General features: G+C 36.2%; 1 long non-coding RNA gene across 1 annotated transcript; it reads left to right on the top strand.

Annotated features, from left to right (window-relative positions):
• Positions 1-327: 327 nt before the first annotated feature.
• Positions 328-16,131, top strand: LOC145670986 (uncharacterized). Its single transcript, XR_014128425.1, has 3 exons — positions 328-755; positions 9,129-9,228; positions 13,780-16,131. It is a non-coding gene; the product is annotated as an uncharacterized LOC145670986 (long non-coding RNA).
• Positions 16,132-20,963: the final 4,832 nt, after the last annotated feature.

The raw sequence follows: 20,963 nt of genomic DNA, 5'->3' as shown, positions 1-20,963 counted from the left end.
TATACATAGATCAAGTCAAATCTCAAATACCGTTTACGTTTTTTATATTATGATATTGAAAAAGTTGGCAACCTTAGTAGTATATGTTTTCAGAATTTAAGGGCGGAGTTCTATTAGGGTTCACTCTTCAGTCCCCATCGTGTGGTAACGTTGTTAACACTTCTGGTTGTAACATTTGTCCTACGTACTTGAGCTAGGAGCATGTGCAATAATAAAATAGAATAATTTCTTATGATTTTTTCAAATGAAAAGAAATCCAACCCTGTATGAGATTTGAGGAAAAAGCTGCTAAGGTACGAAAATTCTGTCATTTAGTTGTTGGTGCTTGGAGCGGTAGGTCGTGTTTTCTCCTAAGCTTAGCAGTTAGTTGCTGGTGCGTGAGGCAGTCGGTTGCGTTTTATTTCATCCGGGATCGAAGCTTACCTGAGATTTAGGTTGTGTTATTTGAGACCACTGGAACAATGTCACCCAATTTCATTCGCGTGATAGATGAATTTCATCCTTACATCACCATGCACATATTCAGTGTAGATGGAATTACGATTTCTTTGAAAACAAAATCTAATATGACGCTGCAGAAGCTGAAGGAGTTCTACGCAACCAGGAAGAATTTACCCGTAAATAATGTGCGTTTCCGTCAGTACGGCGAAATGCTTGAAGACAACGTCACTCTGGAGTCTCTTGGACTCGTTGTGGGTGACGAAATCGATATCTTAGTGCTACCTTAGGGTGCTATACACATGCCGGAGAAAAATGTAAGTACATGTTGCTTAAAATATTTCTTAAATAATATTGCTTAATATACTACGTATATTTTTTTTAAATACGTTACTACTTGACGATGATTTCCTAGTGATAGAGGAGAAGCCGTTTACACAGTTGAATTTTAGTATATTCCCGTTTGTAACCATTCCATTTTGCGACCAATTCAGTTATTGTTCATTTTGCGATCAACTATAATTGACAAGTAGTAGCGTTCCAGTTTGCGACCGCATGATGACCTGATTCTTTGAACGAGACTTTTGGCAAGCAGAAATCATTGAATGGGATGTCAGGTTCAATGATGTTTAACTGTTAATGGCAATAAACTAAGCATCGTGCTAAATATAGGTAAACACAAATTTTATATTTTAAAAATATTATTATTATTATTTTAGTTATGAGCAATTGAATGACATTTAGAGGCTAGTAAAGTTCTTGGTCGTTCTTTTCAGTGTTAGTTATAATTACACACAACAATGCAAAAGAAAACAGAATTCCCACAACTGATCCACTGATACTCTTTTCCAAAAGTTTCTTTCAAATGAACTGGCTGTAACTGGTAGATAACAGACCGAATTTTCTCTTCTTTTTACATAGCTCATAACTGTTATCATCCTGTCAATCAAAGTTAGTCACTATACGAGTTATAATGGCAAAATGGAATGATCGAAAGACGTATTTTATTCCTCCAAAAACTTGGACAGGATTTACGAGGGAGAATCAAAACCTAAGGTTACAAAGTCTGGTGTTTCTTCTCTTGTAAAGGAATGAGAAGTGTGCGTTAACTTTAATACGTGGAGTTTCAGCCACCCACCTACGGCATTAGTTGTAGGTACACAGAAACGGCGACTCATTTGGAAAACTAGTCTTGCGAAGAAGTCTGCTCAGTTATTCGATTTCTGTGGGCGAAACGTATAACAGCTGCTGAAATTCACCGGCAGCTAGTAGAGGTTTATGGGAGAGTATGTAATGTCTCGTCAGGATGTCGCAGAATGGTGTCGACTGGTAGAGAAAACGTCACCGACGAGGGAGCACAATGGCCGACTCTGCACGACATCAAGAGATTTGACACACAGCTCGCGTGGAGGAGCTGATTTAGGATAACAGGAGGATCACGTTACAGCATCTAATGTCAGAATTGGAAATATCGTTCGGAAGCGTTCGTCATCGGGACAGCTTTAAAGGGCTCTTTCCCCAACCACTGCTTCTTTTGACCCCCACAACCCTCGGTTAGTCCTCGCGAGCGTGTAAGCTGTCACTGCTCTCCGTGTTGCCGTACCTCCGATTCACTTGTGTAGTTAAAAGTCCGGCAAAATAAGGAGAAAGCTTTCCTTCCTATTTTCAGTTAACAACAACAATTTAAAAAAATATTTCAACTATGAAAAAGGAAAGAAGGAAAAGAAATCAAGGCAACATTGGTTTTTAGCCAGAAGGGATCATAAATCTCTACCACGTGTCGCGAAGACTAATAGGGGAAGGTCCAGAGGAGTGAACAGAATTTTTAGAATTCCTGGAAAAAGAGCCCTCTCTTTCTGTCCCAATGTATACCGGAAAGTTTGTCCTGATAGGTTCCACGCAAGGACAGGATTTTTACCAAGAGGGAATCTTCAAACTCATCTCACGATGCGATAAGTGTCTCAATCGACATGGAGACTATGTCGAAAAATAAGCTAATGTATGTACTATCTGTTGGCTGTATTGGTTGTATGAAAAAATATATAGCCTACACGTCTCACTGCAGGTTTTGTAACCTTACTTTCTGATCACCCCTCGTAGAACGTTACATTCTCTCTGGCCAGCAATGTGTAAGTATCTGAAGATTTGAAATAATTATTCAGCGACCAGGTTGGACCCGAAACAAGTAAGAAATCCAAGAGCTACAACTCTTCCAGGTTTTTTTTTAAAGATAGATTTTAACACGGGAAGGCTACCAGAGTTAAAAAAGAATTGAGATCAGTTTTTTTAAAGTAAGGTTCAGTATGCATTACTCTTGTGTGCACCTGATCTTTTTTCTGTTTGCTGAAGCTTAAAGTCACTTCTCAGAAGAGGTTTGCCACCAATTTCAGGTGAATACCTATTAAAATTTTGGTACCGCTATAAATGTCCCATTTCTATTTTTTTTAAACATTTTTAGTCTTTATTGGTTAGTAGTTTACGTTTTAGTAGTTCGACACTAGTTTCGGATGCACTCCCATAAAATTTTTGGTGAGGGCACCTGAAGTATTGACATTGGATACATAATTTTGGTAGTGACTGGTAAACATATAGAGAGGGACAAAGAGACAGAAATAGGCGAAGAGAGAAACTGACAGTCAGAAAGAGAGAGAGAGAGAGGGAAAGAAAGGCGAAGCAAGACACTGACAAAGGCAGAAAAAGAAAGAAAGAGGCGAAGAGAGACACTGCCAAAGGCAGAAAAAGAAAGAGATAGAGAGAGGCGAAGAGAGACGCTGACAAAAGCAGAAAAAGCAAGAGAGAGAGAGAGGCGAAGAGAGACACTGAACAAAGGCAGAATAAGAGAGAGAGACGAAGAGAGAGTTAGACAGAGGCAGAAGAAAGAGAGAGAGAGGCGAAGAGAGAGATAGACAGAGGCATAAGAAAGAGAGAGAGACGAAGAGAGACACTGACAAAGGCAGAAAAAGAAAGAGATAGAGAGAGGCGAAGAGAGACGCTGACAAAAGCAGAAAAAGCAAGAGAGAGAGGCGAAGAGAGACACTGAACAAAGGCAGAAAGAGAAAGAGAGACGAAGAGAGAGTTAGACAGAGGCAGAAGAAAGAGAGAGAGAGGCGAAGAGAGAGATAGACAGAGGCATAAGAAAGAGAGAGAGACGAAGAGAGACACTGACAAAGGCAGAAAAAGAGAGAGAGAGAGAAACGAAGAGAGATACTGACAAAGGCAGAAAAAAGAGAGAGAGGCGAAGAGAGACACTGACAAAGGCAAAAAAGAAAGAGGGAAAGAGAGAGGCGAAGGGAGACACTGACAAAGGCAGAGAAAGAAAATAGGAGAGAGAAAGACAGACAGAGGCAGAAAATGAAAGAGAGAGGGGGAATATAGAGAGAGGGGAGGGGAGGGACAGACAGAGGTAGAAAAAGAAAGAGAGGAGATAGAGAGAAAGGCGAAGAGAGAGACAGAGGCAGACAAAGAGAGAGGAGAGGAAGAGAGAGGGATAGAGAGATACATAGAAAGAGGGAGATAAAAAGAGAGAAAGGAAAAGAGAGGGAGAGAAACAGAGAAAGAGATAAAGCGAAAGGGACAGAAAAGGATGGAGATAGAGAAAAAAGATAGACAGGAAGAGAGAAGGATAGAGAAAGAAAAACAAAAAAAGAGGGAGAAAGGCAGATAGAGAGAGGGGAGACTGAGAGAGAGAAAGAGAGACAGACAGACACAAACACACACAGAGGGTGAGACAGAGAAATCGAAAGAGATAGAAAGAGAGGAATAGAGGGAAATATGGAAACAAACAGTAGCCGTGGAGTTATCGATAGGGCATTCATGTACGAACTAGAAGGCCTTACTTGTGAGTTTGATTTCAGCTACGATAACATGTTATTTTTGATCATACCCTTCAACCGCGAGATTCGTTGCCACAGAAACAAAACATGCTATTGAATCCTATGCAATGCAAAGCTAACCCAGTAGGAATTGCTGCATTCTACTTCACTAGTAAGGGTTTCCAGTTTTTGCTTCCTCTATAATTATCTCGACACCAGTAGCGGCTCTTGAGGAAAGGCACATCAGTAAAAATTGAAAATTTGTCGCAACAAGCTAGAGTCAGAAAGCTTACGTAATTTTTGTATAAAACTTTCTTTCCTTAGCTTGTAACAATATTTTGTTTTTAAATTATGATTTCCCTCAAGATGCTACTCCCCGACAGAAACTGTTTTTGCACCGAGCTGAGCAATACGTGCATTCTCCGCCAAAAATTTAACTCCCTGTTACGAAGCCCAAAAGACTTTAGGTAACCAATCAAATGTTTCTTTATACGGGATGAATTGCCAGCACATCACTTGTTCCACAACCATTGTAGCTGGTCAGGGGCGGACCGACTTCTGGGTTGGCGGTGGGTTTTCATAATGCAACTTTTAAGGGCTCCAAACTCTGGGATGGATTTTATTTATATATATAAAGTATCGACCCCCCTGGATCCGCCCCTGTAGCTGGTTTCGTTGAACGGAGTCCGCTTTCAGTAGTTCATTCTTTTAGGTAGATCCCCAAATCGTCTTTACGATTCTAGGTGAGTAGATGGAGTTGAATTGATTTTAACGTCCCGTTCAGCAGCGAGGCTATATAAGACGTGGACCTACTGATTAACGTGGAATCCGAACCGCATGAGCTCCTGCCGAGAATCGAACCCGGGTCTCCCACGCCAAACGTGCGTACGATTCTAGGTGAATGCCGCATGTTAACACCATCTGGCGTTTCTGAATGGCCACTACCCTAAGTTCTGACCAGGCTCCGCACTGCTTGAGTTTGATTATTGCACTGAAACTAGCGATTGATTACTATCAGATGGGCGTTAGCTCTGGATTTGGATTAGGATTATAATTACGAATTATACAGGGTGTTTCCAAACAACACCGACAACGTTTGGGAGGTGATTCCTGATACCAAGATAAGACAAAAAGTATAGACCAACCTGGGTGCACAAATGTTTCCTTTCTGTGTTATAGGCTGCCGAAAACATAAAAAAATCAACTTTAAAGATCCATGGCTCCCAAATTATGAGACCTACCGTAGTCGGGTCAAGACTTAACTTAGGAACTAATATGTGCCCTATCCAAATATCCATATTTCGGAATCCTGCGGTACATCCGCAACAATTTTTATAGAGGTAGTTGGTGAGTACTTCAAATTATTTGCACGTATCCAAACCCCGTCTATAAAAAATGTTGCGTGAATACCTTAGTATTCTGAAACATGAATTTTTGGATAGGGCACATATTAGTTCCTAAGTGAAATCTTGATCCGACTATGGTAGGTCCCATGGTTTTGGAGCTACGGACCTTTAAAGTTTATTTTTTCATGTTTTTGGCAACCTATAACTCCGAAAGGAAGCATTTGTGCACCCAGGTTGGTCTATACTTTTCGTCTTATCTTGGTGTCAGGAATCGCCTCCCAAACGTTGTCAGTGTTGTTTTGAAACACCCTGTATTTGTGAGCATTACAGTGTCTATGGCATTTTAAGCCCGTCACGTATGAGAGACGACGTCCATCGGCGATCACATTACCGAGTTAAGTAAGAAAGCAAGAAAGGAATTGGATATGAAGGAAGCGACCTCGGACCTTTATGTTAGGTACCAATCCGGCATTTGCCTGATGTAATTGAGGAAAATATAGGAGAAACCTCACTCAGAATACCTGGTTTATACAGGTTTTTACAGCCTTTTCGAATAATCGGGAATCGAACCCAGGACCACTCGCATCAAATACGAGAATGTTAGCGATTACTCTATGTGGGCTTTGCTATCATTCTACTCTTAATTCTTTCACTTAATCCTTATTTACTGTGTTACAATTCCATTTAAGTATAATGGCAACAGATTCTTTTCATATGGATACAACTTCCTAAGAATAGATGTTTTAAAGAATTATAAGCTGCCGAAAACATGAAAAAATTAAATTTAAAGGTCCATAATTCCAAACCTTTGGGACCTACCGTAGTCGGGTCAAGACTTCACTTTGGAACTAGTATATGCCCAAAAATATATGTTTCAGAATCGTGAGTTAATCACGCAACAATTTTTATAGAGAAATATTATTTGACTATTGGCATATCATTTGAAGTACTCACCAACTGCCTCTATAAAAATTGTTGCAGAAGTACCACAGAATTCTGAAACATGGATATTTGAATAGGGCATACACTAGTTCCTAAGTGAAGTCTTGACGCGACTACGGCAGGTCCCATAGAATTGGAGCTATGGACCTTTAAAGTTCATCTTTTCATGTTTTCGGCAGCCGAAAAGGAAGAATTTGTGCAACCAAGTTGGTCTATACTTTTTGTCTTATCTTGGTGTCAGGAATCACTTTCCAAACGTTGTCGGTATTGTTTTGAAACACCATGTATACACCTGAGGTGGTCAACATGTCGACCGCGCTCTATTTACTATTCGACTGGTAAGTTGTGAGAGGTAATTCGCGGTGCTATACTTATCATTGTTATTGAAATGAAGGAAATGAAATTCCTACTGTAATGCCCCATCCCATGATTATGAGCTTTAGGATAAGAAACATGAATGTTTAATGTAAGTAAATGATTGTGGACACGGGCGTCTCTGGCGGAGGAGACGAGGGGGACGCGTTCCCCCAATATTTTGAAGTACAAAATATTCAATATTTAATTCTAATTTAATTTATTTACTAACGACAGAATATCATATAAATAATAATATATATATTTATTTGTAATATAATATTCAGACTGTGAAACGATTGTAGTCGAGTTCTTGATATACCTTAGGTCAGTGATTCTCAAACTGTGGGTCGCGGACCGTTTTTTGGTGGGTCGCGAGAAACTTTTCCTTTTAATTATGAACATGTTATTGTGATGCATAAACCTACGTTGTAAAGTAAGTACAAATTAGGAAATGAAAATGAGGTGAATGAGATTTGTTAATGAGGTGAAAAGGAAGTGATTACCGTACTCAGAGCCCTGCCCTGTTGTATGGTCAAAAGAGATGCTGCGTTAGGATGAAAAGAAAATGGGTGAGTCAAAATCTTTCACGAGGTAGGGCATTGCGTTGGGAATAATGTTAGTTCTGTGTTACCTTTCAATGGAAAAGTTAGAAATATGATTTACAGAACTTAATTGATTTGAAATATTCTACACCACCATTTCGTAGAATGACAATGTGTATTTGAAGAAAAGTATGTGGATCACAAAGTACTTTTTAATATTAAATGTGGGTCGCGGTAGCAACAAGTTTGAGAATCACTGTCTTAGGGGGTCCGGTGAAGGTAAGCAGAAAGGTAACAAATGGAATCGAAGTTAATAAATAGGTTGGTCTAGGTAGTGCCATTTAAATAACTTTCTTTGATGTCCCCCATCCCCAAATTTAACATGCCAGAGACACCAGTGATTGTGGAAGAATTTGTGGAAGTGAGAATGAGGGAGGAAGCACAAGAACTTCGAGAAAAATTCACAGACACGAAGTTATGCAGCACAAACGTACATGGTCTGTTTTTTTTTTTTTTTTTTTTTTTGTTTTTTGTTTTTTGTTTTAAGGCCTCCACATTCCCCTGCCGTTGCCAATTACTTTTGGACTTATTATAAGGCAGTCGCAACTTTGCCTCTGCCTTTATTTTCTCTCTTTACTTTTATTTTCGTGTATCTCTCTCTCTTTTTCGGCTATTATTCCTCAGCAGGTTGAGGTGAGGCATATTTTTCTAGCATGGCATCTAATACTTTAAACCATGCCCTTTAATGTACCTTTTTATTTTTTATTATTTTCATTTCTATTATTTTCTTTTTTTTTCTTTTTTTTCTTTTTTCTTTTTTTTTTTTAAAAAACGGACAAACCTGTAAAAGAATATTACAAATATATATAAGATAATTTTTTTTTCTTTTTTTATCATTTGTCATTCATTAAAATTTTCATTGCACTATTTTGGGCTGCTTCCTCTACCGCCACCTGAAAGTAAATTAAAAAGAATATACATTAATAACAATATAACAAGAGACACAGTGCGAAACAAATATTGGTTTGTACACATTTCTTCTGAGTTTTTCCTGTCTTTTATTACTTCTTTTTATGTTATTATTGTTTATTTCTTGAGATCGCACCAAACATTCACATTTAACACACACAATTAACAATATGACACTAGCACTGACACTAAACACTAAACACAAAACAAGAGTAGCGTCTTCCTATTCCGGTTTTCATTCCAGGAATTTTATAAAATTTATTTATTATTTGTAAACAGAATACTGTATGTTATATTTTTCTCTAAAACTAGTTTGTGTGCCGTTCTCTTCTTCTTCTGTTTTCAATTCTTCTATTGCACATGTTTCCCACTACGTGTTTTGTCAATTCTTGGAATTTCTGTAGCTTTGTTTGATCCTGTCTGATGTTTTCCCTGGTATCGAACTGGTAACATCAACAGATGAGTTGATCGCCTATGATTTCTGAAACGACAGGTATCTCAATCCTATAAAGGTTGGCCATCCCTGATATACACGCTAATACTATATGTTAGTCTATAGTATACTTTATTTTATTTTTATTTATTTATTTATTTTTATTTTTATTTTATTTATTTATTTATTTATTTATTTATTTATTTATTTATTTATTTATTTATTTATTTATTTATTTTGTAAAAGTTTCCAATATCGAAAAAAAATTATTTATATTTTCTGCTTTTAGGTGTGGTTTCAAGTAATTATGTGGAGGAAGTTATCTCAAAATGTAAAGAGAAAACATCTTAAATCATTCCACTGGAAAAAATATTCTTCAAAAAGCTCATGTAAGTCGAAAATTTAACATAATTAGTTATAATTAGAAATATAATAAGAAAGTTTATTAGCTCTCTGTACTGACTCTTGATTAGTACCTTCCAATCTATAATGCCTTTTTGCAAGGGCGCCGATCCTGGGGGGTGCGAGGGGTTCCCGGGGCCCCCCAAAGCTCATGCGGGCCCCCGCATTGTATTTATGAATATACAATATTTGGCATAATTTGAATTCAATTTGTCTTAAATTCCTCATATTTGTCTTAAAATCCTCATATAGCCCCTTCCCCCTAAGTTACTGAGAAATCGGTGTCCTTGCCTTTTTGTACCTTTCGTTAACTCATTGTATCAAAAAATCTACCAACTATTTAAGGTAGTTGTTCCGCTTTACCCTTTGATCCATTACATTATCAAACACAGACACATCAAAATACGTAGATGCATCTCCAAAGAATACATTAAACACAGTAAAACCTCAATTATCCGAGTCAAAACTATCGAGTTCCGGGTTAATCGAGACGATGTTAAAAAGAAGAAGAAGAAAATAAAACATGCTGGTGCGAATAGCTCGCGTTTTATAGTAGTACTTAGCAATGTGCGAGTAGCAGCCGAGGCGATGTGGCAGTTGGTAGAAATTATCAAAAAGAAAAGGAAAGAATTTGGAAGAAATCGAGAAGGTATCGAATCTCACTGGCGTACTCCGAAAATCTACTCGTTTCTCTAGCTTCTTCACACTGTCGCACGTATTTGTGGAACAGCTCCACAACTATGTGTACTGCTTTCAATAATCATTTTCGAAATTTCAGTCTATTTGTGATATAATTTTGAAAAAGAAACTGTACTGCGAGTTTTTTTTTGTTTTTTTTTTTTACTTTTTTAAAAATTTATGTTTCATTCTTTTACCTTTCAACTTACACTAGAAAGATTGAACGTGATGTACAGTAATTACCTGTAATATAAACTTATTTAATTTCACTGTATCTCATGCCTTTACTTCTATACATACAGTCAGTGGTGTATTTAAGTGAGGCCTCCGGCTTAAGCCTCCTCCCCGCAATTGTATTTACTATTTTAAAGTAATTTAAATATCCTGCAGAATTTTCACATTTCCAGGAATAAAGTTAATAAACGCCCCTCCCCCCGAAACAAAATCGTAAATACGCCACTGTCTATAGTACTGCCCTTTATTTTGCAAAAATGTCTGTGTTACCTTAGTCCCAGTAATTCTAGGTAATCAAGTTCACATAAACTCGGATAATCGAAGTTCTACTGTATTATTTTTTGTCTGCATTCATTTACAAAATGAAAGTGGTTCTAGTACCTGAACCATACTTATACCAAATACATACAGTTAGTTTATAAGGTTGCTAAACAAGATGTTACACAAGTATTAATGCTGAAATCTAATATAGTTACAGTCTCTTTTTTTTTTCGTGTTTTAAAATAATAAAAATTGAAATACTTGAAATTTGAAACCTGTTAATTTGCAATGAAACTGTCATAAAAAAATTAAATTGGTAAAATTCCTGCAAACTAGCGACATGTATCAGCGTCAGATAGCATAGTGATATGGTAATGAAAATCTCCAATTTCTCGCTAAAAAGGAAGAAAGAAAAAGAAACTACTTTCGTTAGTTTCTACAATACACTGCACCAATAATTATTCACTAATTTTCCTCACATGCACTACCTCTTCTCCACTCCTTAAAAAAAAAAAAAAAACTCAAGACAAAGTTTATAGGAATGTTTGGTATATTGGTCAGAGTATATAAATTGGTTGCAATTCACTAATGACAATCGTAAGCTGTTTCCATCACTAATGACAGTCATTTTACCAATTACTTGATGTATGGCGTCAGGAATACATGCAGGAATTTATTTTGGGGGATATCCAATTCCATGTGGGGATAAATTAAGTTAAAAATTGTAAAATTACCCCTGAAATTAAAATAAATTTACAGAAAAGTCGGGATTTCGGGAATCCGGGCCCCATGATCTATCCCCTACGTATGCCCATGTATGGCATACAAGTAAATTGTAACGGTCAATGAGACGACAGGAGAACAGATAAAAAGGAGACGTGGATACGATGTTTGACAGCCTACGAGAAATGACTGAAGCGGTATTTTGGCAACAAACCCATCGCCTAACCGACTCATTTATGAACTGAAAAGTCTGTGACGTCACAGTTTGTTTCTCTCGCCTTCTAAGTAAACCACACGGAGAGGAGAAGGAACTTACAAATAACCTAATGTTGATAGAAGACAGTGGTGATAGGCTACATAAACAAGAACATTGATAGTATACTCGACCGACGGTTTTGCAGATATATTCAAAGTGTGATTCATGGCTACACTTGTTTAATTTCATTCTTCTTCATTATGCTCCCCTCCTTTCCTCGTTGAGTTTCTGTATGCTTTTCTCAGACTGTGAAAGGGATGTTCCTACGTCATATATTGGCCGGTGGGAAATTATTGGTCCACGCTATAGATATTGTAGTTTGCCTGTCTGCACCGTCTTCATATCAGCGCCACGTCTACAGCTCACAGATGACGAGAAGAACCCTACCAGAAGTAGTGTGACGTAGGTATGGGCTCTCCCACTTTTCGCACGGGGGTTTCAAATGACACCACGGAATAGCACACAGATAACTACCCGGAGTAGCAGACGACATCTAAGTATAGACCACACCTCAGAAACCGAAAATGGACTTGACCGTGTCGTTGACCTTTCCCCGCTACCCCTGTTTTAGGGTTCTTCTCGTCATCTGTGAGCTGTACTTGTCTAAAGAAAAGAATCTTGTCCAAGGATGAGGCATATACCAATCCATAGACTTCGTACAGAAAGAATTTCGTCCAAGGATGAGACATATACCAATTCATAGATTTCGTACAGAAAGAATTTCGTCCAAGGATGAGAAATATACTAATCCATAAATTTCGTACAGGAAGAATTCCGTCCAAGGATGAGACATATACCAATCCATAAATTTCGTACAGGAAGAATTTTCTCCGAGGATGAGACATACCAATCCATAGACTTCGAACATGAAGAACTTCGTCCAAGGATGAGACATATACCAATCCATATATTTCGTACAGGAAGAATTTCGTCCAAGGATGAGACATACCAATCCATATATTTCGTACAGGAAGAATTTTGTTCAAGGATGAGACATATACCAATCTATAAATTTCGTACAGCTGAAAAAATGATAAGGATGAGTGTATATCCTCATGTGTTGTTTTCGAGCATATCAAGAAAAAACCTTTTTGTGTTACTTCAGTGGTTTTACAGTGAGTTCTAGTACTACAATTAAGCAGGGATTCCGCCGGGATTTTTAGTTTGAGAGGTGTAAAATCAAAATTGGAGGGTGTAAGTAGTTTGCACGGTTTGTATCGAATTTCGACTCTAAAAAATTTAAAGTTGGGGTTATTTCAAGAATATGGGGTCAATCCCCACCCACAGGGGAGGAGGAGCTACTGAAAATCCTCTAATAAGACATTAATATCGTAAAATGTCATAAACAGGTTGTGTTCTTTATGAGACACCTTTTTACTAACAAGATGATAGCATAATACCCTATCGTTAATGAGACAACTTACTGCCCAAAATTATTATTAACTTTTTAAAAATAATATTTTTCCAAAGATGAGAGACATGAGTCTATGTACGTCGAGCAGAGCTCAATAAAATGACGTGCCTAAGGGTAAATTCTGATGAAATGTTTTCGAAAATATCGAGAAATAATGAGTGTTTATGCTGTTCATTCGTAATCTGATGCAGGTCATAGTTTTTTTCCTACTAAATGTATAATAGTTTACTTATTTATTACTCTTTTATGAACTGTGTATCGAAAACATATCTTAAGTAGAACATCGTATAAATTGTTGCTTGGTTTCTCCTAACAATAGCTTACATACTCCAAACAATGAATTCAAAGGCATACATTGCGAACATTTAAATTTTCAACAATACATATCTTGTTTAAAGTACCCCAAAATGGCTTCCTTTAGTAATCGTTATTTTACAGTTGCTACTAGCCCAGAGTTACCTATGTACGATCATATTGAAGTCTCTGTCTCACTTTGGTACTACCTATTATTAAAATGTAAAGTATAGAAGAATTCAGTGGCGGATCCAGCCAGGGGACCTAGGCTCCCCCATTTTTTTTTGAATGACAAAAATAAATGCAGCTATTATTTGTATATTGCCTTTTTATTCTTAATTGATTTTTTTTTAATTAGATATAGTTTCAGTTGCAGTGTTTCTGTTATGAAATGTGTAAAACAATATTTGAGGTCCATGGTGTCAACGTCCAACTAAGGCATAATATCTATCGTGAGAGGGTTAAGTAGGAAACTTCTACAGAACTCATGAAAAATTGTGAACTTATGGTATACCTATCATAGTCTGGGTTCTTGGTAGCCCCCACTTTTTACCTTCTAGATCCGCTACTAGGAGAATTGTATAGTTTTCATTTCTTTTGACTGTTTTTTGTGTTCAAAATGCACCAGTAATAAATAATTTTAATCTATCATTTTGATTATGTTTTGTTTTATTTCAGTTTTTGCCTCGCAGATTAGAACTTGGAAAGATGACGCCCAACTTTACCAATTGTGCTGATATTACCATGTTTCTACTCCAGGGGCAAAAAGACAGTGCAGTGCCATGGAAAATCATCGCCCGGGGGCGAGAGTATACGACAGCGCCCCCTTTCTCTTCTTTCCTCTCTCTTTTTTTCTTTCCTTCTTTCCGTTTTCCTCCGAATTTTGCGCCCCCTTTACTTCGGCGCCCGGGGCCGTCGCTCCGCTTCACCCCCTCACCCACGGCACGGTACTGGGCAAAGAGACTTAACAGAAAATAGTGAACTTCTGAAGCTAAATTATTTGAAACTATACTTAAAGAACATGAACACATTACTTAGCGTATTACTAATAGTAAGAAAGAAAAAAAAATCTCCCCATTTTTTTTTAAATGTTAATTTCATCATTGTTCGTTTTATCAGGGCCGCCCACAGGGGGGATGTATGGCGCAAGCTGCGCCATTGAGAAAAATTTTGGGGGGGATTTTACTCTACTTTCGAACTAGCAATTTTACTGTCGGAATAGCATTAAAACACGATTTTGAGAAGCTAATTTTCAAAAATTTTCCGGGATGAACCGCCGTACCCCCTGCTTCGATACTCGATGAATGAAGTACCACGCAAGTAGCCGTATGAAAGGAAAGATTGGTTCGTTTTAAGAGAGAAGGCCGCCCACAGGAGGGATGAATGGCGCAAGTTGTGCCATCGAGAAAAAAATTGGGGAGAATAAAAAAAAAATGGGGAAGAATTTTACTCTAATGTCGAATAAGTAATTTTGCTGTCGTCAGTATAACATTGGAACACCATGCGATTTTTTTTTTCAAATCTCAAGAATGAATCCCCCTACTCCCTACTTAGAAACTTTATGAATGAAGTACCGCGCAAGTTGCTATATGAAAGGATGGCGCCAAGTTCTGGTGAACAACAGTTACAAACACTCACTCAAGGAATCACTTTCAAATTTAGATTTGAAACTTGCCTATGTTGTCTGTTGAAAATTATAAAGTAGTTTGACATAATTGTGAGCTAGTGGTAACCATACAGACAACAGCCAAGTTTCAAATCTAAATTTGAAGTGAGCCAGTGAGTGTTTGTAACTGTTGTCCACCAGAACTTGGAGCCCATTTTTGTGCTTTCAATTCTTTTTAAGGCCACCCGTACTTGGCTCTTTTACAGGAATGTTTTTTGTTGAATATCACTTCTTTTTGTAGGCTAATTTCGAGGATAACATTTTCTTTTGGTATCAAACTCAATAACTTGTAACTTGCGTCTTACTTTTCATGTACAAGGGAATTATATCAATATTTTGAAAAGAAAAAATAATACTACTAATTGTAAAAAAAAGAATATCTGTGCCATACACAGTGTGTAGAAGTTTTTATACCCTTCAATATCCTTATAGAATATATTTAGTATTGTACACTACCAAGACTACTAATAAAAGTAATGCCATTTTTATAATTACTACTGCCCCTACTACTACTACAAGCATTCTATAATACTACTACAGGAAATAAAAACAACAACAAAAATAACAATTACTAGTACTATAAAAACTACTGCTACACTGGGCAATTGTTTTTAGAGAACTTGAGTTTTGAGGAGGGAAGAGATTATTAGTTTTGGGGGGGAGTGCGCCATCGGCTTTGGGGGGGATGGGCACCCCTGCGTTTTATTAACGACGAATGGATGTTATGTTTGATATAGAATTCAGGGGGGAATAGAAAAAAAGTTATATGTCTAGTTTTATGCAGAGTAAGTGTTCAAAATTGTGATAGGTGCCTACTGTGATATATATTTTTTGTACTGGAATATGTGATACTATCCAGTTATATAATTGGATACTTTTATAAGATGCTGTATAATCTGTATTTCACATAATTTAGATATTTCTGTTACTTTAGATGCACTTTACAACATACATGTTTGTAATAACTATCAAAATTTTAATATAATTGGCATTTTTTAACTGTGGTTACTTATTATTTTTTAATGGTTCTACACATATAGAGAATGGTTTATATGTCTAGTCTTATGCAAAGTAAGTGTTCAAAATTGTGATATGTGGATACTGTGATATATATTTTTTGTACTGGAATATTGTGATACTATCCAATTATATAATTGGATACTTTTGTAAGGTGCTATATAATCTGTATTTCATGGTATTTTTGTGTTCCTTTAAAAAGAAAAAATTGTTACTGTTGTATTGTATTTTAGATGCACTTTATAACATACATGTTTGTAATTACTATCAAAATTTTAATCTAATTGGCTATTTTAGATGCACTTTATAACATACATGTTTGTAATAACTATCAAAATTTTAATACAATTGGCAAATTTCTTAACTGTGGTTACTTATTATTTTTTAATAGTCCTACAGGTATAGAGCATGATTTATTAAACTGCACTGGTGCATGTTTAACGATATTTCAATTACGCGCCATTTTTGGTGATAAATGACAAATTATTAATTAGAAAAGTGATAACCAAGTGCTGGCCTGCGAATATGTTTCATCCGGGCTGCTACACTGTTAAAAATAATTTCTTAAAATTGAGAAAACGTTTCTTATCTGTGCACCGAGATAATATTTTCTTAGAAATGAGATTTAGCAATTCTCATTCATAAGGAAAGTAACAGTATATTTTCTCGTTTTATTTTATACAACCTTATCTACTTTTCTCCATTTCTCATTAAGGTGGATCACTAGGTGTTCTCAGTGGTATGCTAAACGCTGCTAAAATAGCGTGGCGTTGCCAGATAGTGTCGAGTGTTTACTGATGCCAGAGAATAAAGGAAGTATTCATGGAATTCTGCTTGGATACTTACTAGAGAAATTAGTTTTCGACCCTTACCGCAATTCCTCTTCTCGAATTGCAACGCTAGAATCCAGGAATTTTCTTACTGTGACTACTACAATAAACGGACAAATTTGGCAACAATGCATTATGGCGTTTTGCGCAAGTTTCTTCTCAAAATCTATTTCCTTAAATGTAAATTAATATTCAAATAAAATATGAAACATAACACGAAAAACGGTCAAACAATATATCTATTTCGTAATAAGATCGTTACTTTTAAAGTACTTTACACATACAAATAAACATTTCGTAAAACTGAGCACTTCTTGCAAGCTCTTACAGCAAGTGCCATCTTGTGTGCTCATTCTAAAACGAATCAAATATTTTCGTTTATTTGTTACATTTTTCGATATCAGGGGACACAACCAAATGAATCAGTGTCTTGTGCTGTAGCTGAAACATTATCTTATAGTGCAATATTTATAATATGTAACGTTTCATTGCGCAGTACTTAAGGCAATGAGCTAAAATATGTACTTACTTCCGGGTGGTGATCCACCTTAATGAGAGTTTCAAACTCTTGTTTCTAAGAAAATATATTCTCGGTGCACAGATAAGAAACGGTTTCTCAAACTTAAGAAATTATTTTTAACAGTGTAACCGAAACGAAAAACATATGATTTGTTCTTTTGGAAGTGTGTAGGTGGCCTTCATTTTTAACTGACAGAATGTTTTCTTTAAACTTTTGGTTAGCTGGCTTATTCTGCAAGGTAAGGCCGTTGATACCGGGACGACACAACGTTCAGAAAAAATCTAATTTTCCATAGTTACTTTCAAATGTTCGTAGCTCCGGATTTAATTGACCGAGACATATAAAACAACTGCATACATTCAGTAAACTCTAGTCTCAAACGAAGATGAGAAAAGGGAAGAAAATTTGAAAATGGCCCCTAGATTTGCTTATTATGTTCTGATCCGCAGTGAGTTAGAAATTGGCCATAATTTACTTAAATGATAAATTATCATAATTGTATTCGTTAACATCAAATACGTCTTGGTTGAAAATATCATCAACGTTTGTCTAACACACATGGTATTCACTGTTTACAATCTATTACGCGAGATACGTTTTTCTCACTTTTTTTTTTTTTTTCATTTCCTTGAAAGGTTGTAAAACATACATATTTGCGTATCGTTAATGAAATAAACAGAACTGAATGCAACTTCATTACCGTATGCATTCACGATACCGATACGAACATTGGTGAACCTAGGGACATTACTTTTAGATAGCAAATGTGAAACACAAGGCAAATTTCATTACTAGCATCAATATTATTACATGTGGAATATAAACCGAACATTTCTTTCAAGCACTGGAAGTAAAGCTCACTATAAGTAAGACGACTTTATTTACTTACATATATTTTATAGTTTTCAGTAATAATTTGCTTTACTGTAACAAACAAAGAGATTCTGAAATATTTTTTGATATATTAATTATAGTATATTCTTAACATCTAGCGAGCAATAGACAAACTATTTTGCGGAAGGTAAATGCAGTTGGTATTATGCTCGATGCTCGTGCTAAGCAAATGTACTGCATTCGGTTATGTTTGTTTGGATTACATTAAATTACGTTAGATTACGTTATATTAGGCGTACAGTATTACTATACTCATCCATAGTATAAGTAGTAGTAGTAGTAGTAGTAGGAACGGGTTAGAAGCCCCGCAAGGAGTTGGTGGGGCTCTGTTCTCGACATGAAATGGGCAAATTAAAGATTTGCCCAAATTCTTCTCTACATTTTACGACCCATATAGTAAAACAAGTGTAGGCCTACCTCTCCGCGAAGTAATCCATCCGCCTCCGCCCTAGTGCTGCTTACATAAAAAACAACCAACAAATACAACCACTTTCTTAACTTTTATTATTCCCCTGAACTGACTTTCACTCATTCTTCCTCACAAACTTAAATAAATTCTCGAATTGACCCAGCAAATTTTCTAAAATTGGTCCGGCAATATAGCACTTAACCCAATTTTTTCATTACAAATAGACATAAGTGGTCAACTAAGCAGCTAATCTATCATACTGCAAATCTAGTTTTATAGCAGATATGAGGGCAAGCCTTTCATTTTGTAAAAACAATAAATACTTCAGAGTAAATGCATAAAGCAGGGATGCAAACAACCACTCGCCCACTCGCCTGTGGGCCCTTTGAAGAAAAATGTTCTATTAAAGCATTTTTTTTTTTTGGCTCAAACATTAGCCCAAATATGAAGAAACCAATGAAAATGCTTCTTATGGTCCTCTTGATTTTTGTACAGTCACATATGTTGGAGATAACCCCAATGGTAAATTCAGGTCATTGATGTTATTGTTGATTTGAAGTTTGACGTCCCTTTCAGGAGCGAGGGTATATGAGACGGAACAAACTAATTAACGTGGAATTCGAACCATATGAGCTCCCGCCGGGAATCGAACCCGGGTCTTACATAAAATCAGGTCATGTAAAATTTTTCAGAGAATGCCTAAAAGATAACGAAAGAGGTAAGAGAAATCTACAAATCTACATTCTTCTTCTTCTTCTTCTTCTTCTTCTTCTTATTATTATTATTATTATTATTATTATTATTATTATTATTATTATTATTATTATTATTATTATTATTATTATTAATAATAATAATAATAATAATAATAATAGACATCTAAACTGTCATGTATAAGTGTCGGAAGTGTTACAGAAAATCTATATCCGGGTCCGAACTTCTCCAAAACTTCCTAACTCAACATACATTTGTACATTTTCCCAATAAAACTATACTAGTTTAGCATGGAAATGATTGATGTAGCATAAAAATTTCATCTTACACTTCATCTGTACTCTTTTTCTTATAGAAACAATCTAGTTCAGAAAATAAAAGTGGAAGTATTTTACAATTAATTATCGTCCTTTCGGGTGCAGAATAATAATACCTGTTTAATGCTACATGGACGCAATGGCTTGTAGTGTTGGACCCTCTCCTACAACGCTTGGACCCCTCCGAAGGAAAAATTCTGTTTGCGCGCCTGGACAGGTATCACAACAAGAACGCTACAAGATTACAGGGAAGCGTCTTTTTTTTTTTTTAATCCACTCAGCGTTCCAAGAAAAGGTTCTCTGCTCCGTTAACCCTCGAATCCAGCGTTTCCCAACCTTTTTCAACTTGCGGCATACTACTGGTGTTACCTGGATTCTCGCCGCACACTTATAGATATTATTATTTGTAAATATAAAACACAGTGGTATTTTTGTGATTATTGATCTCCTCACAGAGAAGAAAGCTCTTTCACTGTTTTTTTTTTCCTTAATAAATCATTATGCTTATTTTTCATTCTAATTTAAAAATAGAAAACAATTGCAATGAAATATTTGGCCTCAGGTTTCTAAAAAATACGCTTTCTGTTTAAAAACTGTATCCAACCTTTTACTAAGAAGGAAAATCACTAAATAATGAACAAATAAACAAATCTCTTTTACTTTTAAAACACAAATGTAGGTAATTTGTCGAAAGGAGTGAATGATATTTTAAATTTTCAAGTTACGAAATAGTCTGCAACAACAGAGAAGCAATAAAGGTCATAACAATTATAACAAATAGTTTTTTCAACATTAGAAATGTACAGAACAGTAACCCGGTATGAAACTTAAAATTGTAATTCATACTAGAGGTTCATAGTAATGTGAAATACAAAATATACATTTTTCCTTACGTTTTGCAGTTCGATTGCTATAAAATTAATAATTTTGTTTCGATTCCTCGCGGAACATCAGTGTGCCGCGGCACACCGGTTGGGAAGCGCTGCTCTAATCAAACAGGGAGTGGTAGGAATCAATCATTCCCGATTGCAATGCTAGTCCCAGTAGAACAGAAACTATAATAAATCATAACAAATCTGTCTTTTGCAATCGATTCAGCGTCTCGAGAGAACATAATGTAATCACCCCAGCAACAGTCTACGGAAAGCGTAAAGTGGTTAAAATGTACTAATATATCTCATTTGATTTATCTGTGCGTGCACCAAAATTGTGAACCAATTAATTTCTCTATTTACAGGTGACGTTGACCACATAACAGGGTTGGCAGAGATACTGGTTTTTACTTGAAATTTCTTTCATGTGCAGTTTTTCAAGAAAATCAAGAGAATATCCCGAACCGAATCAAATTTAACGGAATCAGTTATGTGCATACTGTAAGTTGTGCGCTAAATACGTAAAACTATTTAGCATAGCATAAAGTACTAAAGCATGTAGATGATTGCAAATTTAAATTTCCCATATAAAAGTAAAACTTAAACAGTATCACATATCATAA

The sequence above is a fragment of the Thermobia domestica genome, chromosome 15 (assembly GCF_964235325.1).
Source record: "Thermobia domestica chromosome 15, izTheDome1.hap1.1, whole genome shotgun sequence".
NCBI classification, from domain to species: Eukaryota; Metazoa; Arthropoda; class Insecta; order Zygentoma; family Lepismatidae; genus Thermobia; species Thermobia domestica.
The sequence above is the reverse complement of the archived record's forward strand: the minus strand, read 5'-3'. Positions and strand labels throughout refer to the sequence as shown.